This window comes from Triticum aestivum, chromosome 5B, assembly GCF_018294505.1.
Source record: "Triticum aestivum cultivar Chinese Spring chromosome 5B, IWGSC CS RefSeq v2.1, whole genome shotgun sequence".
Classification (NCBI taxonomy): domain Eukaryota; kingdom Viridiplantae; phylum Streptophyta; class Magnoliopsida; order Poales; family Poaceae; genus Triticum; species Triticum aestivum.
In genome coordinates, this window is record NC_057807.1 from 303,351,753 (window position 1) to 303,359,042 (window position 7,290).

A 7,290-nucleotide genomic window follows, 5' to 3' on the forward strand; every position below is an offset into this window, starting at 1 on the left:
CCATGATCGCCGGCAAGTTTCGTGAGCAACAAAGGCATTCTTGGTGGCAAGGTTGCGAATGCGATTGACATCCACCAAGAGGCTTTGCATCTGTCTCTTGAGCCAAAAGTGATGTTTATCCTGTTTCTGATGAAGGGCCACAAGAAGTTCCCGATCATTGAGAACGCGAGAATGCTTCCAAGGCCTTTGGGCAATGGTGCTTTCAGTGGCTTCAGTAGGTGCTCGATGAGGCAGACAAGTATTTCCAGCCAATGGATAGATTCATGTAGCCGCTTGAACACCTTCAATGGGTGGAGTGAAGCTTTGGTGCTCGGCATTCTAAAGACAAAGAGGCTTCTTGGCAGGGTCAGGATATATAGCTTCAACTGACATATCAACCTCAGGTAGAAAAATCACATGATTGCGAGCAGAAGGTTGATAGTTGACAGTAGAGTGTCGCTTTATGAGGCGCATGACCCATGGAGCATAAAACTTCAGACCAAAGAGATCAGAGCCGGAGGCAGCAAGTTGCCTGATGAAGAAATCTTGTGCATTGAAGTTGATGCCATTGAAAATGTAGAAGACCAAAGTCTTCATAGCTCCTTCAAGCTTTGCCGCTGATGAATGTCCTTTGATAGGCCATAGAGTCCGCTTGATGATGTGATATATGGTGCGTGGCAGATACTCAAGGTCTTCAACAAAGAACTCTGTTGGATATTCAGCATCACGGGGCAAAGGCTTCATCATGCTCAGCATCTGACTCCTATTGGGTTCAGGCCAATGAAAGATGCTTTCGAGGGCATTGCGATGATGTTGACAGCCAGGTTCATAGAGTTCTCCGGGAGTGGACAGGCCTGTAAGCTCGATGATATCCATAGCTTTGGCTTCATGATGAACGTTTCCGGTCATCCACTCGAGAACCCAAGTCTTCGTATCTCTGTTGTAGCCGCGAATGTGCAGTGTGGCATAGAATTGAAGCAATAGTTCTTCATTCCAGTGTTATTTATCTGTGACAAAATTGAGCAGCCCAGCATCACGAAAGTAGTCAAGTGCTTCTTCTAAGCAGGGGAGTCCAGTAATGGCTTCAATGTCGAGGCGCATATGAGGGAAGATGCGCCCTTGATCATACAGAACACAGGAGTAATAGCTTCGCTGCTGATGACTCCAGAACCGATCTGATGCAATTCATGGCTTCGTGTAGGGGTTCTTCGAGCTATCAAAGAAAGTGTTGTGGCTCTTGAAGCCATTAGCATTGAAGGACCCTGCTGAGTTTGCAGTACCTGGAAACCTTGGCAGTCTTGGCTTGGGCTTTTGGACTTGAGGCCTATGCTCAACATGATAGTCAAATTGAGGACCAGAGACATTAGGCGGAGGGACCAGAATGGGCCATCTGACTGTTGTTAGCTTTCCGTGGTTATATGCCTGCTCAATTGTATAGGGCCTTGGTGGCGGAACAAGAGCAGTGGCAGCAACTGAGGCTTCAGGCTGCACAACAGGTGCTTCAGAAGCAGTAGCCTCACTAGCTTCAGGTGCAGTGGCCGCATTAGCTTCAGGCACACTGGTTGTTGCAAGCTCCACATTAGCTTCAGCAATGACAATGTCATCGGCTTCACTTGCGTTGGTTGTGGCAGCTTCAGGATTTTCAACCTCCACTTGAGGAGCTGGAGGGTCAGGCATTGACACGTTCACTTCATGACCTATTTCTTCAGGAATGGGGGGAGTAGAGACACGTTCTTCTTGATGTTCTTCATCGGCTGTTGCAGCCGGATTGTCTTCAGCAGCAGGTGCTTCAGACGCAAAGACATTCACAGCAGGAGTGGCTTCTGAAAACACTTGATGTGCAACAGGTTGATGTTGCACTTCTCCTTCTGGAACGCTCGGAAGAGGAGCTTGAGGCCTTGGTCCTTTGCGAAGCCTTTGAAGTACTGGCGACACTTTTGGAGATGGAGTGGGCAGGCCCTCATCCTCTTCAGCTTGTACGGATGTTGTGACTTGTTGTTGTTGGGGAGTGTTGGGGGAGTCTTGTTCTTGCGGGCGATCAGCCCATGAATCATCCTGTGCAATTGGCGTCAGAGGACGACCAATGCTGATGAGTTCGTTGTTCGTACGAACAGGCGATGATACCACATTGTATTCGATCTGAGGAAGAACTTCATCATCTTCAACATTGTCATGATGACCAATGTCTTCAGCAGCGGTGGGTTCAGCTGCTGGAATATCTTCAGCTTCAGGAGCCTATGTGGAAGCAGGCTCACGAACAGTCATGTGAAGTTCTTGGGATGCAGATGCAGGATGAATCACTAAGATGGGTTCAACAAAAAAGGGCTCTGTGGGAGCAGCCCGATTCTTCTTGGTCTTGCGCTTCTTCTTGGAGGGAGCGGCATCAGAGGCTTCGGTATTCTTCCTCTTTCTGGCTTCTGCCTCTGCAGCCCTCGTCTTCTTCTGTTCTGAAGCGGTTGTGGAGACCTTTGGCTTCGATCCAGTCATGCTACCTGGGAAGATAATGCGTGGAGCTTCTTGGCTTGAAGGCGCAGGCTGATCAGCAGGAAGCTTCTTCTTTTTCTTTGCTGCCATCCTGGGGTCAATGCCAGGACGGCCAAGTGACTTGCGCTTCTCAGCCTCATTGTAGGCAGGCACACACTTATCAGCCAAACTCCACGAGAGCCTTGAGCTTCTTGGCGCTTCTTCAGAAAAGCTTCTTTAAGCTCATGCAGCATGACCTTAAAGTTCCTGACGTCTTGAACACTCAGCTTGGCCATATGCTTCTTGAATTGAGCCTTTTCATAATCAATCTTGTGCTTGAGCTCAACGATTCGCTGAGCGAGAGCCAGCTCAGAAGCAATGGCGCCATTGAAAGAGACGCTGAGGCCAATTGGAAGCTGTAAATCTTCAAAGCTGACGTTTGGGGTGTCGAACCACTCATCAATGAAATTGTGGATGATGGCCACATCAAAGAGAGGCAAATTGCTGAAGATTTCTACTTCTTCCTTGCTCTTTATCAGCTGCTCAAGAGCATCATCCGCAAGATCTTCATCACTTGATAGATCAATGCATTCTTCACGCAGAATAGCAGGAGGAGTCAGAGCTTGATCAGTATGCCTGACAAGTTGCCTTTTCTTCTCCGTCTTCTTGGAGATACAAGATTGATCTTCAGACTGCACACTGGCTTCAGGAGGTGCAGTGGCCAATGGCTTCACACGAGAAGCTTTTGAAGGTGCTGTTGATGATGTAACCTTAACCTTCTTTGGCTTCTTCGGCCTTGGAGTAGGAGCAGGGGCTTCATCAGAATCAGCATCATTGTTGGGATGATCCACTCTGGCACCATGAACCAAGACGTAGGAGATGATACCATCAAGGTTTGCAAAGGGGCCAATTCTATTCTCTTCAGCTTCACGTGTCCCATCCTCACGGGGAGTAGAGGGACGAGGATTGAAGTCTAATCCCCACGACTTCTTGTTTTCCTTTGCTGAAGACATAGCAAACTGGAAGTTGCGCTTGAAGAGATTGTCGTCGCGACACCAGAGCAATGATGATAGGTCGGCTTCTTCAGGCTGTGGTCCACGGACCATGCACGAATAGAATTTTTGCTCAATGGCTTCAGCTCTGTTCTTGGGGGGAAGGCCTCGATAGAGAATATCGCCCCAAGGACTCTTGATAGCATACTTCTCTGCGTACTCCTGGGTGACGAACCTATACTTGTACCACTGTTCAGCCCAATAGCATCGAATCCATTGGATTCGAGTCTTGCGTTGATTGTAATCTTCTTCAGGATCTGTTTTGTATATATCTGCAAGATCATCAGGCAGATCCCTAGAAGTTCCCCCACGACGCTGTCTGCCACCCTTCCTGACTGATTTCTCTGCAGCCATGAACTTCAAACTGAATGGTTTCAATATGCTCAAAGGCTTCAGAGATTTACGCTTGCTGGTCAAACAGGAACTGGCTTCAGGAGAATTGATATGATGCTGTAAGTATTCTGCAAATGAATGCAGCCTATGAGAACCTAGGGATTCTCCCACGGACATGTACCTGTGACAACATTAGAGATGCGAGGGAAGGGGACGAGGTCATATGCATTCTCAGAAGATTTTGAAGATAAATTAGTTTGAAGATATTGACCTCATGATGCGAAGACATTCACTTACATAGGTGAGATGGTTCCAGATTTGTACCAATTCGTGAATAAGTACAAGTGAGGAATCAAACTTGATATGAAATCTAAGTGAATATACTAGGCATTAAGAGGTGCAGATAGAATCGATTTAACATTGAATAGGTAGAAACTACTTTCGGTAAAGAGGATGAATCTTGAAGATTAAAAAGGTGGTAAAAATAGAGTTATAATTACCGCATGAAGAACTGCTAGATGGGAAGAATAGGAGACCGAGCAGTTCAGTCCACCGTGCCCTAACTTGGCGACGGAGGACACCTACGGCGACGGAGGACACCTACAGCGACGGCAGAGAGGACGATGTCCGCGACCGGCGTGAGGACGGCGTCGGAGAAGTTGCGGCAGCTAAGCGCTTCGTCGCCGGCGTCGTCGAGAGCTAGCGGTGGCGCTAGGGTTTTGACGGAGGTGGAGAGGTGGAAGAAGGATTTCTTTACCGCAGGGGACACATATTTATAAGTAGGTGTGCAGCACAGCGCAATTACGCAGGTGCCCCTGTCTGTTCACATCCGTGGGGTACGTGGAAAGCATGCAACACATTTAGAATTGTCCCATGTTCCCACACCCGCCAAGTATGTCGGATGTTCGTTCCGGCTTCTCCGGATATCGACAGTTTAGATGATTCATTTAAATAAGACTTGATGTTTTGTCTCTGTGTCTTCTGCTGACAAGGATGCAGAGAAGACATTCGACAGTTTCAATAGAATGCATATGATTTGGACAGATAGAGTTTGAGATAGGAAGCATAGAGAGATTAGGGTCCGATCACATTCACTTAGTTCAAAAGTTTCAACTTGAAGACATAGCTATAAGTGAATGCTGTAGAGGACAGAACGCTAGTATATATATATATATATGCAATCAAATCACTATAGCACAGAAAAATCACGAAGATAAATTGAAACTGAAGACAAACCAAATGCGAAATCTTTGCAAAATAACGCCATGAGTGAAACACTTCAAATAGAGAAATTTGGTGGTGGCGTTACCCACCGTATAGGAAGTATTAGACCCAGACACGGCGCACAATTATCGTGGCGCTCCGAAGTCAAATTCCATGTTAATGTATTCACACTCATAGTGTAAATCTTCATTGATTGAAGATATACATTACTTTGTGTGTTGCACATCTAAGTCATCAACATGCATAAGTGTTAGGATGTGTGCCTGATCATAGGACATTAGAGGATTCCAAGATATTTAGCTCACACCGTAACTTGCAAAACCTTTTCTCATCCAAGGGCTTTGTGAAGATATCTGCCAGTTGCTCTTCAGTGTTGACGTGCATGATATCTATATCTTTCTTCATAACATGATCTCTGAGAAAGTGATGATGTATTTCAATGTGCTTTGTCTTCGAGTGCTGGACTGGATTGTTGGCAATCTTGATGGCACTTTCGTTGTCGCAGAAGAGAGGGACTTGCTTCAGATCGATGCCATAGTCCTTGAGAGTTTGCTTCATCCACAGAAGCTGAGCACAACAGGATCCAGCAGCAATGTATTCAGATTCAGCAGTTGAGAGTGATACACAGTTCTGCTTCTTTGAAGACCAACAGACAAGTGATCGACCAAGAAAATGACATGTGCCTGATGTTGACTTGCGATCCACCTTGTCACCAGCATAATCAGCATCCGAGAATCCAACCAGATCAAACCTTGAGCCCTTTGGATACCATAATCCGAGTGTTGGGATGTAAGCCAAATATCTAAGAATTCGCTTCACTGCTAAGTGATGCGATTCTTTTGGTGCCGCTTGGAATCGAGCACACATGCAAACACTAAGCATAATATCTGGCCTAGATGCACATAGGTAAAGTAAAGAACCAATCATGGAGCGGTATACCTTTTGATCGAACTCTTTACCATTGTCGTCGGGACCAAGATGATGTTTCGCTGGCATTGGCGTCGTGTAACCTTTGCAATCTTGCATGCCGAACTTCTTCAGGCAATCTTTGAGATATTTTTCTTGAGATATGAAGATGCCATTTCTTTGTTGACGGATTTGAAGACCAAGGAAGAACTTCAGCTCACCCATCATGGACATCTGATATTGCTCTTGCATCATAAATCCAAACTCATCACTGTACTTCTGGTTGGTGCAGCCAAAGATTATGTCATCAACATATACTTGGCACACAAACAGTTCACCATCATATGTCTTCGTGAAGAGTGTGGGATCGAGGGATCCCGGTTTGAAGCCTTTACTTTTCAGGAAGTCTTTGATTGTATCATACCAAGCGCGAGGAGCTTGTTTGAGGCCATACAGTGCTTTGTTGAGTTTGTACACCATATCAAGATGTTTTGGATCTTCAAAGCCAGGTGGTTGTGCAACATATACTTCTTCTTCAATCTTGCCATTGAGAAATGCACTCTTTACATCCATTTGATATAGCAAGATGTTGTGATGATTTGCATAGGCTAGCAGTATGCGAATGGCTTCAAGCCTAGCAATAGGAGCAAATGTTTCATCGAAGTCAATACCTTCAACTTGAGTATATCCTTGAGCCACAAGACGTGCTTTGTTTCTGACGACTTGACCATGCTCATCTTGCTTGTTTAGATATATCCATTTTGTTCCTATAATGTTATGCTTGCGAGGGTCAGGTCGCTTGACAAGTTCCCAAACATTATTCAGCTTGAACTGTTGAAGTTCTTCTTGCATGGCTTGAATCCATTCAGGTTCCATAAAAGCTTCAGCAACTTTCTTGGGTTCCGATATTGACACAAATGAAAAGTTCCCACAGAAGTTTGCTCGTTGTGTTGCTCTTGAGCGAGTAAGCGGACCAGGCGCATTGATGCTGTCAATTATCTTCTCAATTTGTACTTCATTTGCAACACGAGGATGAACTGGACGAAGACCTTGCTCATGCTGATCATTGTCATCATTGGAAGTATTGTCTTCGGTCTGAGCATTGTCTTCAGGTTGGTTTGGTGCAGAAATGATAACTTCCTCTTTAGGTTGTGCTTCAGAGGGCATGATCTCACCAGTTCCCATCAACTTGATAGATTCACAGGAAGGAGCTTCATCAAGTGTACTTGGCAGAATTTCTCTTTGTGAACCATTGGTTTCATCAAATCGCACATCCATTGTTTCAACGATTTTGTAGTGGAAGAGGTTGAAGACTCTGTAAGAGTGTGAATCC